The sequence below is a fragment of the Danio rerio genome, chromosome 10, assembly GCF_049306965.1.
Source record: "Danio rerio strain Tuebingen ecotype United States chromosome 10, GRCz12tu, whole genome shotgun sequence".
Classification (NCBI taxonomy): Eukaryota; Metazoa; Chordata; class Actinopteri; order Cypriniformes; family Danionidae; genus Danio; species Danio rerio.
The window spans coordinates 22,706,292-22,728,775 of NC_133185.1; the positions used below are offsets into that span (position 1 = coordinate 22,706,292).

Genomic DNA, 22,484 nt, shown 5'->3' on the forward strand with positions numbered 1-22,484 from the left:
TTGTAGTAAAGTGCTATAACTAAAAGTTGATTGATTGATGTTTTTAATCAATTGATGTGACTAATAACAACTTAAACTTGCTATTTATTTTTTCTAAATAACAGTTTTTAACGTAACAAATATGTTAAAGCTGTAGGTTCAATTGGGCCGAGGACAAGGACAATGACTTTGGGGCTAATTGTAAAGTGTTTTAATAAAGAAAAAAAAAATGAATGACATGCTACTTTATAGAACAACTCACAGAAATCAACCATCAGTGCATTTTAGAAATTTTTAGGATGAAATACTTTTTTTATTCAATATATTAATGTTTTTTATTTTGGGGAGAGATAATGTGCATTTCTGATAGAATGTCCCTTAACACAACTTCTCTGCAGTTAGGCATAAGAGTGTTAAATGAACTAAAATGAAGTAATCCATCAAATTAATATTTATTTTTAGTTAAATTAACCCCAAAACAAAAAATGTAAATGGTGCTTGTTAAGTATTATTTAGATATTAGTTCTGAATAATAATAATAATAATAATAATAATAATAATAATAATAATAATAATAATAATAATAATAATAATAATAATATGATTACAAACGAAATCAAAAATGCAGTGTATGTATTAATTTCTTTACAAGCATCTTTTGCATCCATATTGGCTCATCATCTCATATCCCGGTGCCAACGTCATTTGAACAGACCAATGAAACGCCTCCGTGTGCGGGCTGAAAATAAGTGCCCCGAAGAGCCTGGCAGAAACACTGGACCCTCTCGAGTCTGTGGGCTCGTCAGCCGAATCAGCACACACAACTTTTACCCGGGCTGTGTTTATTTCCACGGGCTACTTGGTTTCCGGAGCGAAGTTACACTCCAGAATTCAGCACTGGCGCTGTCCAGCCTCCGCGCCCCACAAACAGCGCTGTTTCCTCGGCTGCGGAATATTTGTTTGACCGGTTTACACCATAGGTTTACACTCACACTCACACTGACCGACGCGGTTACACACGCGCAACCTTCACTGACGAAAGCAAGCCTTGAAATGACTGCTGGCAGCGTTTGAGAGGAGCAGAAGAAAGAAATCCAGTCCCAAGTAGCGGAGCGCCGTCCCATTTCCTTCAGGTTAGTCTCAGTCATTTTTGTTCAACGCTTTTCACAGTCATTTAAAGCGTGTTATTAAATCTTACAGGACGTGCTTCATGTGCATTGTAAAATGTTCAAATCATAGATAGCCTATCACAAGGCAGATCATTAATGAATTGGGTTTAGTAAAATAAATAGCCTGTTTATAGCATCCGATGTAGGTCAGCGCTGTTAGACGGGTGTGGATGTATTTTATTGCATCATTAGGATGAAGCTGCTTTCACTGTCAGACTTTACGCAATAACTTTTGGTACACTGACGTCCTGGGTGTTGCACGTTATGTATTTACTGGACAGAGATGGAGTTTTCGCTGCTCGTGCTATAACTTGTGTTTTTATGCTCCTCTGAGCGGCACTGCAGGGGTAAGTTTGCTGGATCAATTGCAGTCTCTTTGTAAGACCCTTGTGCATCACCTCTGACGTCACGGTCCGGGAGTGAGCCGCCTGTTATGTAGTCATTGAGGAGATGAAGTGAGGCGCCTGCATTCAGAAAGCATCTTCGAAGGGCTCACAATTATGGCAGATACACACTTTTATAGATCGTGCAAAATGTCAACTGATTTCCAATTTTGTTTGTTTATTCATTCATTAGGTGTATCTGGTTTCAGTAAGTATGGTTAAGTAAGAGTATTTTAAATATTTTACATAAACTCTATATATTTTCAAATCCTGTGAATTTTCTTTTTTTTAAAAATATTTCTCAAATTATACCTAACAGAGTAAGGTTTTTTCCACAGTATTTCCTATAATATTTTTATTCTGGAAAAGTCTTATTTGTTATATTTCAGCTAGAATAAAAGAAGCTTTAATTTTGCAATATTATCAGCCCCCTTAAAGAATATATATTTTTTCAATTTTCTACGGAACAAACCATTGTTATACAATGACTAATTCTAATTAACTCATTACTGTAACTTGCCAAATTAACCCAATTTACCTAATTAAGCCTTTAAATGTCACTTTAAGCTGAATAGTAGTGTCTTGAAAAATATCTAGACAATAGTATGCACTGTCATCATGGCAAATATAAAATAAATCATTTATTCGAAATAATTTCTTAAAACTATTAAGTTTAGAAATGTGTTAAAATAATCTTCTTTCGATAAATAGAAACTGGGGAATAATATAGAGAATTATATTAAGAAAAATATTGTAATTTTTTTCTCATGTAAAACTGTAATTAAAAGAGGATAAGCTCAATAGCTGCTCAATAACTGTTATTGTAAGAATTAGTTACAAATTTTAAACATTACAGTAATTCAGAATAAAAATATTATTAGTTTTGCATTTCAGTACATCATATAATGCATTGTTTATTCTAATTACTGATATACTACTAATAACAGAGAACACAATGAAAATAAAGTCTATCTATACCCTAAACCAAATACAATTAGATGCTTAACAACCCATAAATTGCCAGTTTTTGTTGTTTTGACTTTCTTTTGTTTGTTATTTTTCATTTTGTTCTCTTCTTGGTCTTTCTAGTTGTGTAGCATCACGCAGCTGCTGGAGATTTGTCGGCTGCACATCCATGATGTGAATCTCGCACTCCACCACATCCCAAAGGTGCTCTATTGGATTTAAATGTGGTGACTGTGGAGGCCATTTGAGTACAGTGAACTCATTGTCATGTTCAAGTAACCAATCTGAGATGATTCATGCTTTAGAACATGGTGTGTTATTCTGCTGGAAGTAGCCAGGTACACTGTGGTCATAAAGTGATGGACATGGTTAACAACAATACTTGTAGGCTGTGGCATTGATATTATACTCAGTTGGTACTAATGGGCCTAAAATGTGCCAAGAAAATATCCCCCACATCATTACACCACCACCACTAGCCTGAACTGTTGATACAAGGCAGGATGGATCTATGCTTTCATGTTGACACCAAATTCTGGCCCTACCATTCAAATGTTTCAACGGAAATTGAGACTCATTTTTCCAATCTTCTATTGTCCAATTTTGGTGAAACTGTGGTAATTGTAGCCTCAGTTTCCTGTTTTTAGCTGACAGGAATGGCACCCGGTGTGGTATTCTCCTGCTGTAGTCCATGTTCTTCAAGGTTGGATGTGTTGTTCATTTAGAGATGCTCTTCTGCATACCTCGACTGTAACGAGTGGTTATTTGAGTTATTGTTGCATTTCTATCAGCTCAAAACAGTCTGGCCATTTTTCTCTGACCTCTGGCATCAACAAGGAATTTGCGCCCACAGAACTGCAGCTCACTGGATATTTTTTTTTCTTTTTTGGACCATTCTCTGTAAACCCTAGAGATGGTTGTGTGTGAAATCCCAGTAGATCAGCAGTTTCTGAAATACTCAGACCAGCCCGTCTGGCACCAAGAACGATGCCATGTTCTAAGTCACTTATATTCAATTAAATTCAATTCACCTTTATTTGTATAGCACTTTTACAATGTAGATTGTGTCAAAGCAGCTTCACATAAAAGATCATAGTAAATTAAAATAGTGTTGTTCATTTTTCAAAGTTTAAGTTCAGTCCAGTGCTTAGTTCAGTTCAGTGTGGTTTAATAATCACTACTGAGAGTCCAAACACTGAAGAGCAATCTATCGATGCGCAGCTCCACAGATCCCAAACCATGCAAGCTAGTGGCGGCAGCGGCGAGGAAAAAACTTCACCAATTGGCGAAAGTGAAAAAAAAAAAAACTTTGAGAGAACCAGGCTTAGATGGGCACGACCATTTCTTGACTGGCCAAACGTTTTGTGCAGAGCTGCAGTCCAAGTGCTGGAGGCTGGAAGCTGGACCTCAGGGAATTCACAGGAGCTTCTTATGCTCTCCACTCCTCAATGACCACCACAGTAGCCAGGATATGGCCTGGTCCAAGATATGGAAACCTTGGGATCATCTCGTCGCTGGTCTTGGATCGAATCAGTGGCGCTGCGTGGTCTGAGGGTCTTGGGATGAGCATGCCCTGGTTGAAATAGAGAATAAAGAGAATAATAAGCCTGTGTGGGCCTTTTCCCCCCATTCTTATGCTCGGTTTGAACTGCAGCAGATTGTCTTGACCATGTCTACATGCCTAAATGCATTGAGTTGCTGCCATGTGATTGGCTGATTAGAAAATTGCATAAAGAACCAGTTAGACAGCTGTACCTTATATAGTGGCCAGCGATGGTAAAGTGCAATAGGTAACACTTTACATTAAGGTCTTAATAGTAAACATGAATGTAAAGTTAATTAATTAAAATCAACACAGAGAAAAAACACATTTATTAGTTCTCAATAATAAAAAATGCTAATTAATCACAATATTTATTGCAAATTAACAGATCAGTTAAGACTAAAGTCAAATGGTTTTTTTTTTCATTGTTAGTGTGGTTAAATGAACTGATGTTAAATGAAGCCTCATTGCACAGTGTTACAAAAGCACAGGGCCTTTAAACAATGAGAACATTTTCAATATGTACTGTATCTTGTGCATGTTGTAGGCCAGGCAGATTATCATGCAAAAATGTTATTGTTTGAAAATAAATAGCCTATTAAGTCTTGCACCACTCCAAACGCAACAATCTTAAATGGCACTTTAAACATAAATGCTAAATAGTTATTTACAATATTGTGCATGTTCAATATTATTAGACATTGTATAATTCAATATCCGCATAGGTCTAAGTCAGTATTAGCATTGATTCTTTTCAACACTGAGCACTAAAACTCCAGGGCTCTGTTTGTTCAAGTCTTCCCACAATGCACCTTGAGTGTCAGTTCTGGAGCCCTGTAGACACTCAAGGTCCCCTCATCTCCCTCACAGTGCTCATTGTCAGCTCCTCTCAGAAGACGGACTGGCACATACTCTGTACCCGACAGCGACTGAATGCCAACATGGGGGCTCCTCTCTCTAGAGGCATTTACATTCAAATTCCTCCACATTGCGACGCCTCCATGCCCATAGGGAAGCGTGCGAGTGGAATTTCAACTCCCCGGACTCAAAATTTGGCCAGCATACTTTGCTTTCGGGTCACTGAGTGTCTAAGGTCAGGCATTATGGGATGACAATTTTTCACGAGCCCACATTTACACAGATAGACGTGATTACGTGTCTTGCTCATTAGCTGTTATGGTGAGAGTGTCGGAGTTGGAATTACATTTGGCTGCTGTGTTTTTTTTTGTTTTTCGGTGGGTGTTTGTGATTCTGATCACTGGCAGAAGGTGGCCTTAGTGAACTCGTTAGTGAGATTAGTTCCAGGCCTTTGGGGATGGGATATTCACATCAATGGGAAGCATTCCCATGGAAAAAAAGAGAAAGCTTTGTCGCTGTCCTATTCACAGATCTGTTCCCCACCGGAGCAGTGCATGAAAGGCAGGGTTTGTTGGGATTCAAGTCAGAGACGAGTTGACAGTGCGAAGCCGATTTGTGGAACATGGTATTACAATAATATTAGGGGGAAAAACAAAAGCTGCTGAATATTTAGGTGCGATGAATCTCAAACAGTGACATTTCAGACAGACTGGGATGTTTTGTTTGAGTACAGAAATGACAATTTTTTTCTCCCATGCAGTTCACCACACATTTAGGTACAGTTCTGTCAAACATACAAAACTAATTCCATTTAGTCTTTGTATCATTTTAAAAAGAATGTACATATTCCAGAATGTTCAAGATTCTTCACATCCATCCATCCATCCATCCATTCATCCATCTATCCATCCAAACATCCATCCATCCAAACATCCATCCATCCATCCATCCATCCATCCATCCATCCAAACATCCACCCGTAACTGTTATGTATCCATCTTTTCAACCATCCATCCATCCCTCCATCTATCCCCCCGTGACTCGTATGTATCATTCCATCAATCAATCAATCAATCCATCCATCCATCCATCCATCCATCCATCCATCCATCCATCCATCCATCCATCCATCCATCATCCATCCATCCATCCATCCAAACATCCACCTGTGACTGTTATGTATCCATCTATCCAACTATCCATCCATTCATCCATCCATTCATCCATCCATCCATCCATCCATCCATCCATCCATCTATCCATCCATCCACCCGTGACTCATATGTATCATTCCATCAATCAATCCATCCATCCATCCATCCATCCATCCATCCATCCATCCATCCATCCATCCATCCATCCATGACTTTTATGTATCAATCCATCCATCCATCCATCCATCCATCCATCCATCCATCCATCCATCCATCCATCCATCTGTGACTCTTATGTATCCATCCATCCATCCATCCATCCATCCATCCATCCATCCATCCATCCATCCATCCATCCATCCATCCATCCATCCATCCATCCATCCATCCACCTGTCACTCTTATGTATCTATCTATCCATCCATCCATCCATCCATCCATCCATCCATCCATCCATGACTTTTATCCATCCATCCATCCATCCATCCATCCATCCATCCATCCATCCGTGACTCTTATGCATCCATCCATCCATCCATCCATCCATCCATCCATCCATCCATATGGATCATTCCACATCATTACATCCTTACATCACTCTCATCTTTCCATACATCCATCTGTCCGACCGTCCGTACGTTCGTCCGTCCGTCCGTCCGTCCGTCCCTTCCTACCTTTCCTCCTCCCATCACTCTTTTTTATTATTAATTTCTTCTATCAATCTTATATATCATTCCATCCCCCTGTCATCCATGAATCCATCTATGAATCCCTCCATCTATTCCTCCCTCCCTCTTTCCCTCCATCCTGATACTTCATTCCTTCACTACTTCTGTCCTTTTCTTATTCCTTCCTTTCATCACTCTTATCCATCCATCCATCCATCCATCCATCCATCCATCCATCCATCCATCCATCCATCCATCCATCCATCCATCCATCCATCCATCCATCCATCTATTGTCTATCTATTGCCGGCTAAGAATTGCTTGTTTATGAATTGACATTAACAATAACATTTTAAAAGAAATCAATTGCTAATGAAAAGCTAACTGTGCTATACCTATAATTCTCTCTCTTGGATTTTTGGAAAATAATTGCAATATCATGGAAATTTCTGTGAAAACATTACACTTCTAACTAAGTACACTTCTACAAATTTGTATCTTTTAAATGAATGAACCAGCTCACTAAAATGAATCAAGTTTAATAAGAAAGCGAGTGTCAGGTGAGTATGTTTGATTATTGCCACAGTTTACTTTCTTGTAAAGCCGAGCATATTTGAACAGGGAAAGAAAGAATATGTATTGGGAAAAAAAAGTAATTTAATTAAATGCTCTGCAGAAGAAACAAGGCTTGGCTCTTTATGAATTTAATGTACCAAACAATAATCAGCGCTGAACATCTGTGCAGATAGACACCTCACACAGAATGATAATTAGACACGGAGATGTCCCTGGTGCCCTCAAATGAATTGCCTATAAACTCCCATCCACAGCTACACTTTATGAGATATGATTTCACACAGTACACACATGTCAACATGATATTGAAAGCAATATACTAACAATGCTTCTAGACATGAATGTGATTTGATTATCATAAAGGAGCCATCTGTCTGTTTGGCAATATGTTGCTCCTATTTTTTTATCTACCATTCCATCTTTCCGTCCACCCATTACTGCTATCTATCTGTTGTTCCAATCATCCATCTTTTCATCCAACATTTCATCCCTCCATCTATCCATCCATCCATCCATCCATCCATCCATCCATCCATACAAACAATCCATCCATCCAGCCATCCATCCATTCATCCATCATACTTATCTATCAATTTATCTATCCATCACTCTTATCTATCATTCCATGCATCCATCACTCTTGTCTACCCATCCATCCATCCATCCATCCATCCATCAGTCTGTCCGTCCATCCATCCATCCATCCATCCATCCATCCATCCATCCATCCATCCATCCATCCATCCATCCTGTCGATTGATACATTGTTCCATTCATCCATTGGTCGTTTTGCCTGTCCATTCCGTTGATTTGATCCATCCATCCATCCATCTATCTATCCATCCATCCATCCATCCATCCATCCATCAGTCTGTCCGTCCATCCATCCATCCATCCATCCATCCATCCATCCATCCATCCATCCATCCTGTCGATTGATACATTGTTCCATTCATCCATTGGTCGTTTTGCCTGTCCATTCCGTTGATTTGATCCATCCATCCATCCATCTATCTATCCATCCATCCATCCATCCATCCATCCATCCATCCATCCATCCATCCATCCATCCATCCATCCATCCATCCATCCATCCATCCATCCATCCATCCATCCATCCATCCATCCATCCATCCATCGATCCATCCATTCATCCATCCATCCCTGTCTATCTTTCTGTATACTTTTCTATACATTTAGTGTAACAACAGCAAAACAATCGTTTGTTCTATGACGTGATATATATATATCACGCCATAGAACAACTCAAATTATTAACAACTCATATATAACTCAAATTATTTTCCAAATTATTAATATATAAAAAATTATTAATATATAACCCTCTACCATTATGTTTTTAAATGAAGCACATTGGTCCTTAAGTTTAGGCCCATAATGTGAGCCGTGGCCAAATGAATCTGTGTCAAAAATCTTATCGGGAGAGACAGAGGCTGTGCACATATGGCACATAAGTCCCCATCGCCCCCAACTTCATATCTTTTTCAGTGCATTCATCTAAATTTTTCAGGGAAGTCTAGCTGGTGTGTTAGTGAGCTGCGTTGGTGAGACAGCTGTTGCCAAAAACCACACTGCATTCTCTGAGCTTATGGGAAAAATATTCAGATTCTATTTCTGAGAAAGAGCTGACTTGGTGCATCTTTAAGTTCAAAGATGCAATTCCAAATTCCCTGAAACCACTCAGCAATAAGCAATATTCTAGATTGTAAATGAATTACACATCAATGATTACTGTATTTTCTTGTGCAGGGATTTTACTAACATACATTTTAAGTTTTTTTGGGCATAACTTCTTGTTTTATGTTCAATACACCTAAATTTGTAAAAACAATTATGTTAACTTAACTGATTTGTGTTGAGACACAGGTAGGAGTTGTATGCAACCCAGCATTTTTGACTGCATATATAAAAATATTTTCCTTGAGATGTCATATAGTATTACCTGTTTCTACTTATTTTTTGATATGACGTTATGTTTTCACTATCACACATAAGAAAATGAATATAATTAGTATTTCTATCATTTAAAATGCAGTAGTGATGAAACATTTGTCTTTCAACGAACTTGTGTTATAGAAACTGCTGCTTTATTATTATTTTTTATCATTTTTTGAGGCAAATTTCAAAACTGTTCTGTATTGTGATTGCCTCAAGCTCAATAAATTACTGCTTTCATAAATTAAAAAGAAAATCCTTAAATCAATCCATTACAAAATCCAAATTAATAAATTCCTCAGGTCTAATTTTTCAGTTGGCTATTTTAGCAAATGAAAATAATTAATGTCATCCAAATTTTTCTTAATACATTTTGCCACTAAAGACTAGGGCTGCAAAATATTGAAAAAAAAATGACATTGCAATATTTTGTTTTTCTGCAATATATATTGCAACAATAATATTCGCTTTCACAAGATGAAAATTCGGAAAGATTTCACATGTTAAATTGACTGGAATGACTTTTCATAGGGAGTTCATCAGCATATAATATAAACAAAAAATAATAATTACAAACTAAAACAAAAATAAAGCACAGATTAAAACAATAAAACAAAGGTGAAAAATAAAGTAAACAGTGCTTTACAGTTTTTCTGTGAATTCTAACTGTATTGAGGTTCAGAAGTGCAGTAAACAAATGTCAAATAACACTGTATTGTTCTCATTTTATTAATAATTTAACTTAAGAAAATTCGTAACACTTTACAATAAAGTTCATTAGTTAATGCATCTACTAACATGAACTAATCTTGAACAGCACATGTACAGCATTTATTAATCATAATTGAACATTTACTTATGCATTATTAACATCCAAGTCCATGCTTGTTAACATAAGTTAATGCACCATGAGTTAACATAAACTAACAATGAACTGCTGTATTTTTATTAACTAACGTTAACTAACATGAACAAATACAGTAGAAAATTTATTGTTTATTGTTTGTTCATGTTAGTTAGTTCATTACTAATGAACCTTATTGTAGTGTGACCAGAAAATTAATTAATCTTTGCTAAAGCGGCTAACTTTCTAATTTCTTGTACCCAAATTCACTTAAACTAGTCACAGGCCTTCAAAACACTTCCAAATAAAAGCCTTGGCTGGGTCAGTTGCCATTTCTGTGTGGAGTTTGCATGTTCTCTCCCGTGTTCGCGTGAGTTTCCTCTTGGTGCTCCGGTTTCCCCTAAAGTTCAAAGACATGCGGTACAGGTGAATTGAATTCTCTAAATTGTCCGTAGTGTATGAGTGTGAATGCAAGAGTGTATGCGTGTTTCTCAGTGTTAAATTGTGGCTGTAATGGCGTCCACTGCATAAAACATGTGCTGGATAAGTCGGCAGTTCACTCCTCTGTGGCGACCCCTGATTAATAAAGCGAATAAGTCAAAAAGAAAATAAACGAATGAATAAAAACTTAGCAAATGCCTCCACAATTTTCATTTTGGTTCCTGATTAATTATAATCATATAATTATTGCTGTTGTTATGTCCTACATTGCGATATCTTTGCTATAACGATATATTGTGCAGTCCTACTGAAAAACATGTCCTCTGGTGTGACACTAATGCTTATTTTAAATCAGCAGTTTTACTGAAAACATGAATTAGTTGAAAGACCCCAGTCGAGGTCATGTGAAAAGACGTGTACCTGTTAAGTTTTTATCTCCAATTTTTACACATATTTATTTTTTTTTGGGAACAACTATAACATGGTGTGACACCCCATTTATTTAAAACGTCCAACAAGTCCAACAATTGTAATCTCATGTAAAATAAAAAGCATGAATGACGATAACAACAATGAAAATAAATCACTCTCACATTATTTGTATATAAGAACTGTTTTGCTTATTTTTTGCTACGTCACACCAGACATATTTAAAGAACATTTAAGTAAAAAAAAAAAACTGTGACAGACTTAATAAAGTTAGTGTCCCCTTATATTTTCTCAAACATCAGACTTCACTCTTTTAGTGATGAAGTGGTTTTAATTAGATCCTGCCTGCCTCAGCTATGCATTTTTTGCTATTGGAAAACATCCTAATATTCAGCAGATGCGTTTAAAATTGCTATACTCAATATAAAGAAACGTTTAGGTCTATTTAATGAAATTCATTTGCCGAATTACGCACCGAAGCCCATCTGTTACAGATGAAGTACTTTCTCAGGTGTCAATCATCTCTGACACTGAAGGAAAAAAAAGTAATCTCCATATTCAAATGAGCAGTCGGCCAATATGCGTTTTTTTTAAATGGCTGATTCTCAAATTATTACATTTTGTCCTTTCCAATCCGGAATAAGTGCTTACATCTCTGGTGTCGAGTCACCACAAAAAAGAACATTAGCAAATCTTTCATTTAAAATTCAGAGTGGGGCTCTGAATACAAATGCTGTCTTTTCCTGTCCATTTCCAGAGGCAACATCCATGCAGAGATTTGAGAATCTGACTGTTTTCTGGATATCTTGCTTTGAAAACCATGTAAACTGCTGTGCTTTCGAACCAAACAGAACATAAAAAAATTATGGTCAGACTTAATTTTACCCATCCAATTATGTTGGAGAGAGATAAAAAAGGATATAGATTTAATTTGTCTGAAGACATTTATGTTTTTGGTCCCACTTTATATTGTGGCTTATACATGTTAACCTACATGGTAACTAGATGTGTAAGTAATATGTAACTACAGTGTATGTACACATTGGTATGTAGTATTTACTTGTGTATTAATGGTTTAACTACACACATGTAACAACACACAATAAAATCAAATGTGTTCAGGACATTAATATCATTATCTTTGGTAAACTACCCTTTAATGTGAATTATTGATGTGATTATACAATTCACCTTAAAACAACACAAAAGGCATTTGTATATTTCTATACACTTATAACTTATACACAAAAACTTATACACAAAAACACTTATCTTTTTTTTAGCAGAAGTTTGCTGTTGTTAAATAGTTGCACAAAGGCTTAGGTTTTATTTATTACACAGTAATTTGTGATCATTTTATATTGAGTGGACAGTTCCTGAGGATTTACCCTGCAATTACACTGATATCACAAGGTGAAACCTTCTAATGCAGCGTTAGCTCTGCCATTCTTATTCTAATACAGTGTTCAGAAGTACATTGTATGCAAACAGCTGTGGAAGTGGGAAAACACCTGCAAGTACATATTGTTGGTACACCAGGGGTGTCCAAACTTGGTCCTGGAGTGCAGATTTTAGCTCCAACTTGCCTCAGCTAACCTGCTAGAATGTTTAGAAAGCCTAGTAAGAGCTTGATTAGCTAGCCCAGGAGTGTCAAATTGGGGTTGGAACTAAACTTTGCAAGACGCCGAACCTCCAGGACCAAGTTTGGAAAATCCTGTGTTACACAATGTACTTACAGTATGTGATTCATGTTAAAGATGTGTACTTTTTTAGTGTTAATGTCCTGTTACACATTTGAACTTACACATACTATTGTGTTGTTATATGTGTGTAATTACACCAATATTACACAAGTAAATACTATGTACCAATGTGTACATACACTGTAGTTACAGACTACATGCACACCTAGTTACTATGTAAGTTCACAGGTATAAGTGACAACGTGGGACCATTTTTTTCTTTGAGTTACCAGTCAGTTATGAAACATGCACTATATTAGTAAAATATATTAAAGTCTGTATGACATTGCTATTCATTAGGTATACAAGTAATCTTCAAACTTCAATGATAATCTTCAATCAAATCTGATCGTGTTTGGACTGGTGGTCTTTTTCTGTGAATGTCAACTTCAGTCACAATATTCTTAATCACACCCCTCTTTCCGTTAGTTTGCTATGAGAAAATGATGCATAAAAAAAGCCCTGCTACATATTCTGTTTCAGTGGACCTTATGCATGGTGACTTTTAGAGCCCTATCATTGCGTTAATAAAAACAAGTTTAGATTTGTCCCCCTGTCGGGTTTGGGAGATGTACGCATAACCATTTGGGGCTATAGGAAGTATGTTTAGACATAACTCCATTTTCTTGTTGTTGTTGTTCATTTATTTTTTTTGCTGTAAAACTGAATTTAGAAAGTTTTAAAATAAATCTTTGTTCTTAACAAACAAAATTAAATAAGTAAGCTAATTAATGCCTTCAGTGGAGTGCTTTGTTTCCTTATATACAAAAGTAAAGGAGTAAAGGAGAAATGGAGAAGGATTGTTCTTAATCCTCATGCAGATGGTCTGTTAAACTGTCTCTCGCTAGTGAAGCATTCATTTTGTCACTTACAAAGTCCGCCATGTAAATAGCAAATGCGCCATGGCGCAACAAATGTAACTTCTAAAGTGAATGGGAGATGAGACTGATTGGTTTAGTGCACATTATGCTCAAATCACACTCATAACTTATTAGGAATATAAGCACAACCCTGAGCCATATTTTTTTCTTTCTTAAAATAGCAAAAGTGGATTCGGACACGCTTTCAATGCTTTTGCATCAAACGCTTTAGACTAGCCTAGATTGTTAAAGTACAGCCCCTAATCCTAAATAACTGGCATGCCATTATAAACTTGCGGTGTGTAAGATCTAGTTTGTTTTAAACCAGTAATCTTTACTGCCAGATAGTTGTGTGTCTAATAGCAAACAAGAAGCAGTGCATTAAAATCCAATATTTCATGCCAAGTATTTTAAAATATATACATTTATTTTACCAGAGTATTTTAATGCATTTTCTGCACTCGCCCGCTGCTCCTCTTTGTAATGATTACAACCTTTCATACAATTTTATGCTTGAAGAACTAAGTATTTTTGGTTTAAATTACATTATTGATGCTGCAAAATGAGCCTTATCAAAATAAAAAAGTCACAGTCGGAAGTTTATTGGTGGCTAAAAGAACAATAAAAACACTTACATGCATATAATTAGTTGGAAGTACTTTTGCATACTGAAATAAAAATCTCTGCAAACTCTGGTTCACACGAATTTTAAGGATGTCATTGACATTTTTTGTCGTTGTTGTTGATGTCTGTCATGACGCATTTAACGTTCATAATCATATCATTCATCCAGGCAAGGGAACTTTTGTTTTTGTAGCACATTTCATACACATGAGCTTGTTTAAAACTGAGGTTCCCAATTCCAGTCCTCGAAACCCCCCTCTTCTCACTCTGCGCATTTTTAATGTCTTCCTAGTTAACACACCTGATTCAGATCATCAGCTCGTTAACAGAGAAACCCATGAACTGATCCTTGTGTGTGAAATAAGAGATACATGCAAAATATGCAGGGCAGGGAGTCCCGAGAAGTGGAATTGGGAACAACTGATTTAAACAATGATCCTGTTCTCTCAGGCTTCTAGCACATTTCTAGTATGATTTAATTCTATGCTTACATGTTTATAGTGTGATTTTGCACACTGGTAACATGTTCTGGCGGACTGCTATAGCATGTTTTTAGCACAGTAAAACACTGCTAACATGTTTTTAGCACATTGCTTGTTTGCTTTACCATTATACACAGTAATAGTGAAGATGTCAGTGGCCGTTTTGTTGTCTGTTGCGTCATGTTGAATCATTTTGTCTTGGTAAGACAAGAAAAAAAAAACAGTTTTTCAAATTAAAACTTTTATTACAGTTTTTCTCTATTGGTTTGGCTAATTTTTTTTTTTTTTTTTTGAAATTCAGTTTTTTTGTTCCGAAAATAAAAATATATAATTTTTATACAATCAGATAGAAAAATACTTTTAACAGATATTACCCCATATATATTCCCTATCCCCCACCCCATTATACGCACATCAAGAATCTCAGAATAACTGTAGTTTAGACCAAGCTATAAGATAATTTACATTAAGTTTGACATCTGTAGCATCAGATGAGGCTTAAGTGTCCAAGATTTCTTTGACGTTGCATATATAGATTTTCCATACTGTAAGAATGTCCACTTTGGCATGGCTGATCTGTGGTGATGACAGTTCCAGATACAGTATTTCCAATAGTGAATGTAACCAGTGCTTGACTGTGAGATCATAAGGAGTATTCCACCTTTGTACCAACATTTTCTTTGTAGCAGTTAAAGCAGCTAACCAAAATTTACGGACCTTTGCATTTAAGAAAAATTGAGAGTCATCATTCAATAGTAACAATACAGTATGTTTGGGGAAACACATTTTTGTAACTTTAAATAAAATGTACAACACCGAATCCCGAAGTTTTTGCACCTCCGGACATTCCCACATCATTGGTTTGCCTCATTTCTTGAAACAGAAATTACATTCTCAATACAACATGGACAAACCTCCATACCACTTGGTAATTATTCACAACAGAATTGAATTTCTCATTCATTTCATCAAACTGCAAATGTCTAAGTAAATCTTTGCAAATGCTTAAGTACAGATAACCTACATTTAGCACAATTTCCAAGTGAATAGATCTCGTTGATCTAAACTGATTGTTAATTCTCAGTCTAATGGTTGTTCTCTCCAAAATGTGTCAGCGTCATTTCATTGTATATGTCATTATATGCACAATAGTCTGTTCAATTGTCAGAATTAGTCAAAACCATGATACCATGAATACCATAGGTGAATCCTTGGCCTTGGAACATTTGATTACAATTTATTACAGCTATTTATTCTGATTGCTCTGATATATGGAAGTTACTTTGTGTGTGGTTGATCATTACAATAAAAAAGGAGTTACCATTCCTTGGCAGTATGAGTGCATTGTGTGATGTCAAACCTTGGAGGCTACTCCTACCCTAAAATTCTATTTTTTTTTTGTTTTATACACAATTGTATTCTGTTTAGTAGACAAAAACAGAACAGTAACCATTGTCAATGACGAACTGGGCTAAGCTTGTAAGGTGGACATGAGGGATATTTTAGTGGTCCTGTGCCATAATGACAAAACATCTAAACTTGCAGCGCTTACAAATGCTAAAGGGACGAAGCTTTTTGAAGACACTGATTGTTTAAATGAGAAAGAAACTAATTTTGATACATGAGTGAACTCAGGCCCGTGCAGAGACCGTCCAAAGGGCATGTGCTGGATAAATTTTTTCGCAGAGCGGTGTGGATGCACATGCAGAGTGGATGCGCGTGTACTGAAGAGCGGTGTTGTCGCGCGCGCGTACTGATCAGCTGTGTTGTTGCCCGAAGGTGTGCCGCGTCGCGGGGGCACTTTTGATCATTTTGGAAGGGCACTTTCTATCCAAGACTAAAAAGGGCATGTGCACTGCACAGGTTGAGCCCTATGTGTGCACGTGCCTGAGTGAACTGTTTTGGGAAAGATATGAGCTTTTGCAAGTGAGCTGTAGTGTTGTGCTAAACTGTAACACTGTTTTGCCAAATGATCTTAGAATTTTGAGAATGTAATTTCTGTTTCAAGAAAAGAGTCAAACCTATGGAGAGAAAAAAAATCTTTACATGTTGATAGAAAAGATTGTTAATAATATAGAACTTTTTATAAACTCTGAAAAAAATGTATATTGTTATTGCATATTTATTTTTTGGAATACATAAGTTTAATTGTTTAAATAAGTAGATAGATAGATAGATGTTTTTAATTGCTAGCATTTTGCCAGATTCAGAATAATTGCACTGCTTACAAAGAAAATAAATAAATAAATAAATAAATAAATAAATAAATAAATAAATAAATAAATAAATAAATAAATAAATAAATAAATAAATAAATAAATATTCATGGGCTGTTGCCATGTTTAAATACTTTAAAGAACTAAAAGAAAAACTTGTCTGGTCAATTGTTTTTGTTGAAAAATTTGCCTGTTGAGCAGTAATTGCTTCCCCTGCGTGTGAAAGCCCAGCCGTCTTCTCTGAAATGAACATGTTATAATCTGTGCTGAGGGTTTGGATGTAGTGGGATCTCAAGCCCGAAGTCATTTTCATAAGGGTTTCACAAAGGGATTGAGTCACACGTTATTACAGCAGCTCTGCAGCCCCAGAGATCCTCATCTTTTATTCTTCTAGAGATGACCCGCAGTGACCTCTCTCTTCCTCTGTCTGCCGTCTCTCAAGACTCTTATTCTCCATCACCATACAGTCACTGAATCCGTCTCGCAGTCTCAGTCTCATGCATATTGCCAGCTCAAATCATCAGCTGCATGGACTGATTGTCTGGCTTCTGTGCAATTTCCACCCGTTGGGCTGTGCGGGTCTGCTGGGAAACTAAATTGCATTTTCGTTTTTCCACACTGATGCAATAAGCACTTCCTAGAAAGAAAGCAGGATTCTGGAATTATGCACATGCTGTATGAACGGCATCAGAATTAAGCTGCAGTTCATTTAGTCAAATTAGGTTATGCAGTGTAATATGATCTGTCATTGTTGAAAAAATCAGACATCAGTGTTAGGGAAACATTATTTGAATGCACCAGAATAATATAAGTTTGCAAGAATTTTAACTTGATAAAACAGATGAAATATGCATTTTCAAACGTTTAATATAAAAATAAATACATTACAATATAACAAACATAAATAATTTAATGAAAAAAATGTAACTACAATTTTATATCACACACACGCACGCACGCACGCACGCACACACATACACACACACACACACACATGTATATAGGGTTTACGAGGACTCTCCAAATGCATAACAAGAGAAATGTGGTCAAATGTTAATGTTAAAAGACCCTATTATGTTTTTTATAATTTACAATTTTGACTTATGAGGCCAATGCTTTGTGTCCTCGTAATTCCAATTTATAAAAATAAAACCTTAATAGATATTTAGGTCATACCTATTTATTGGGTACACCTGTCCAACTGGTCATTAATGCAAATTTCTTATCTGCCAATCACGATGATTTAGGTGACTTTGAATGTGGCATGGTTGTTGGTGCCAGACAGGCTGGTCTTAGTATTTCAGAAATTGTTGATAAACAAACAATGTGTCGAATGTAGAGGCAGATAAACTACAGCAGTAGAAGACCACACCAGGCGCCACTCCTGTCAGCTAAGAACTGAGGCTACGATTCGCACAGACTCATCAAAATTGGTCAACAGAAGATTGAAAAAAACGTTGCCTGTTCTGATGAGTCTCGATTTCTGATGGTAGGATGGTAGGGTCAGAGTTTGGCATTAACAACATGAAAGTATAGATCCATTCGGCATTGTATAAATGGTTCATGCTGCTGGTGGTGGTGGTGAAAATGATGTAGGGATATTTTTTTGGCACACTTTGGTCCTATTAGAAGCAACTGAGCATCGTGTCAACACCACAGTCTACCTGAGTATTGTTGCTGACCATGTCCATCCCCTTATAACCACATTGTACCCATCTTTTGCTAGCTACTTCCAACAGGATAACGCACCATGTTATAAAGTGCAAATCATATCAGACTGGGTTCTTGAACATGACAATTAGTTCACTGTACTCAAATGGCTTCACAGTCACCAGATCTCAATACAATAGAGCACCTTTAGGATGTGGTGGAACGGGAGATTTGCATCATGAATGTGCAGCCAACAAATCTGCAGCAACTGCGTGATGCTATCATATAAATATGGACCAAAATCTTAGAGGTATATGTCCATTACCTTGTCGAATCTATGCCACAAAGAATTAAGGCAGTTCTGAAGGCAAAAGGTGGTCCAACCCGGTACTAGTAAGGTGTACCTAATAAAGTGGCCAGTGAATGTATAATGAGATCATGATTTTTGAAAGTATTTCAGCTTTATAAACATTTATTATTACCATTTGTTGAGCCTCCCGGTACAATTTGATAAAGAGCGCCTGGACCCAGAAGCTGCTTTGCATGACATCGGACATAACAAGCGGGTAGTGAAAAAAAGAAAGTAAAAGAAAGTGATTTATAGTGCATTCAATGAACACATTTTATTAAAGAACATGATGTGTTCCTGAAATTAAACCATTGCATCGTGCGTCCATCAAGCAAGCTGTATAAATTAATGTTTTCATTTCTTGTAAATAAATCTGTCTAAACACTGTTCAGTTCTAACTGGAAATACTGATTGTTTTCTAAACGACACTTTAAAAGTAGCTTCCACAACAACATGGTTAAATGGACTGTAATTTCATTTTACTGGCTTAATAGAGAAATAATGTTGTTCTCAGACAGTAATATATGCTGTTAGTTGCCAGCTTTGAGACTGTGCCTAAAAGATACACATTAATTAATTCGCTGACGAGATGTTAAAGCACACGTTTGTGCAGCCAAATGATGTGGCATCCGTCAGATCACACTGAGCTGTAACAGGGTTATATACATCATACAGTCAGGGGTAATTACAGCAAAAATCATCTCTGTCACTCCCAAGAACGCCTTATAATTAAAGTTCATTCTGACAGTGGTGCCTATAGGGACAACAGCGATATTAAAATGCAGTGGGTCAATGCTTGGGTAGACATTTAAAAAGGAAAATGTGCTTTTAATTTACTCAACCTCAGACCATACGATATGTAGGTGTCTGCTTTTCTTCAGCTGAACATTGAAAAAGATTTCAGCTCAAACTGTGGTTCTTGGTGATTCATAAAATACAAATCAAAGTCTTCCGGCACTTTGAAAAAAAAAAAAAAACAGCCACAGCTATGGCTTCTGATGATACTTGGTGGCGTGAACTGATCTGCGTGCTGAAAGTTAACATTAATTACAACATTATTTACTTTTAAGGTTCAAGAAATCCTTGAGTACTTAAATCTTTTTTAAACAGATTTGTGTGTTGACCATCAGTTAAGACAACATTATCACCTGTTAGCTTTAATTGTGGGCAAAACTGGATCATTTGGATCTTTTGTCAGCTAATTTCATCTTCTGGGTTTAATATTGTTTTTGGGGTTGAATCAAAATCTGTGACATAGCACACATCTGCTAGTGAAGTGATGACGCGTCGGTTTCTCATTATTATTCATAGTGGAGTTTTCTTATCCCATGAGGAGACCCTGCTTCTTAAAAATGTATGAGAGCATGTGCTTTCCAAAGGCAGATCTGCCAAACTGTAAGACCTAATGACTGGGTGAGACCGCATCTGTGCAAGCCACGCAGTATTTAGCTGTTTATGAAAGCTTGTATGTGTTTGTTTCCATGATCCACGAGGTTTGTTGCATGTTTTTCCCCATGATACTGGGCTGATACAGCAAAGCTGTTGGTTTGTAGCAAGCATTTTTGTCGGGAGAGCTGTACAAGAATTGGAGAATGGCCGACTTTGTCTTTTATCAGTTGAGTTTGTTACTATTCAGATACATCGCTTATTTTTAAAATTCTCCAGATTACCGACAGGGCTAATGGTTAGGACAGATAGGGCAAGAGACCTGCTGCTTATATTCACTGTGTCTGCATTTAGACCTGGGGATTCAGGAGGAGAGAAGTCCTCATTTTTAGTGTTTATTAACACGATTATCTTTATAATGATATAACAAATTGTGGTAATGTGTACATGAAATTACTAATTACAAATGTAGCAGGGCATTAAATTACTTAATTACTGTTTATTTCTTGGCATTTTAACTTGGTAAACTATACAATCATGGGTCTCCTCATGGTTTGTGTCTCACTTTGTGAGCCAACTGACCGCAGTTTTTTGCACCCCTCTTTTTCCCCTGCTCTGCCAGCCAAGCCTACTCCTCCACTCCTCCCCATCTTGAAAAATTTTTTGAAGGAATTCAGAGGTAGACTTGAATCAAAAAGGGGGTTTCATGGCCCTTCAATGCAAGCCACTGCAAGCAAAAACATTAAATTTTCCATCTGTTATTAGGAAAACAGCCAAAACACACTTTGAAATGTTTCTTTTAATGCACTTTATCAATTTGTGTCTGTAGAAATCAATTACGAAACATATTTTAAATTCTGTTTTCTCAAAATGTTTTTCCCCTCTTCAACTGAGCCAAAATCTTTAATTTAGCATCACTTTCTCTAAACTTCACACAAAATCTATATTTTGACTTCTTTTTACAGAATAAATTTTTATACATAATATGTTGGATTATATAGAACCATTTATTCTACATTTTTAAAAGAATGCATTCGTTTTTTTTTTCTTTCTCTTGGCTGTATTTTCAGGATTATGCAGTGATAATACATCTATTCAAAATCTCCTCTATTAAACCTTTGACTGATATGTTTAAATATTTATTTTGAACCCAAATTAATTCACTCTAAAAATGCTGTCATAACCCAAAGTTGGGTCAAATATGGATAAACACAACCATTGGGTTAAAAAAAGAATTTAAATTCAACTGAAAATTTTTTTTTACCTAATTTTTGGCTAAATTTCTGTGCTAAATGCTTTCAAATTAGAGCATACTTAATTAAACAATGCCTCATTTACATATTTAGACACACCTACTTACAAAACTTATTTATTAAATAAAATAATTAAAGTGAATTCTTTTTTTTCCTTATAACTATATAATAGTTATATTTAACTACCCAAAAAACCAGGGTAGTTTACTGATAACTGGTTTATTTATTATCTTATTTGCCTGCAATGCCTTGTTTTAAACTCCCCATAAACCGAAAGCTGCGACCAAAATTTTATTCTTATTGTGATGCAGTTCCTAGAAAAACAGAATATTTAAATGAGAAAACAGTGGACGTGGCTTGTTTTTTTATACTGCGAGCTTAATGGATGTAGTAAAGTAGGCATTTTATTCAGAAAGATTGGGAAAAGGGTTTGGGAGACTTATTATAACCTAACAGACTTATCCTCCCTATTTATGTTTGTTGTCAAATCTGACAGTTGGAGCAGCGTGATTAAATATGTAATGTAAATATTTAAATATGCCCAATTCCTAAGATATATATTTTCAGATTTCAATTAAACATTAGAAGGACGAACAATAATTTTTCTTAATCACACGCTCAGATGAGTTGTTCACCACAAAACTAGCAATGTGAACTTACAAAATCATCTGGTTAGTTTTGACTGCTTGGATCCTCTGCAAACCCCTCCGAGGACATTTGCAATTATTTAAAGCAATTTTTAGAACAAATCTCATCTTTTTTGGATGAACTATCCTTTTACCAAGAAGGCAGCATCCATTTAAATTCACCAGCTTGCTGTGCTTAGCATTTAGAGAGGGAGAATAGCAACTAAAGCAGTTTCACACCATTACCCTGATTAAAGGCTGAAAAGATAGAGCAAGCGTTCAAGCTTATTTGATGTCCGCTCTGGACGAGCTAAATCACAGCTCATTGTC

At 36.3% G+C, this 22,484-nt stretch overlaps 1 protein-coding gene across 3 annotated transcripts in view; it reads left to right on the plus strand.

Moving 5' to 3' along the window:
- Positions 1-747: 747 nt before the first annotated feature.
- The window catches only part of phf24 (PHD finger protein 24), a 74,772-nt gene continuing 53,035 nt past the window's right edge, over positions 748-22,484 (plus strand). For all 3 annotated transcript variants that reach the window (XR_012386208.1, XM_021479310.3, XM_682234.10), the window contains exon 1: positions 748-1,112. The gene's annotated coding sequence lies outside the window, so the exon portion shown is untranslated. The remainder of the gene's footprint in view (positions 1,113-22,484) is intronic.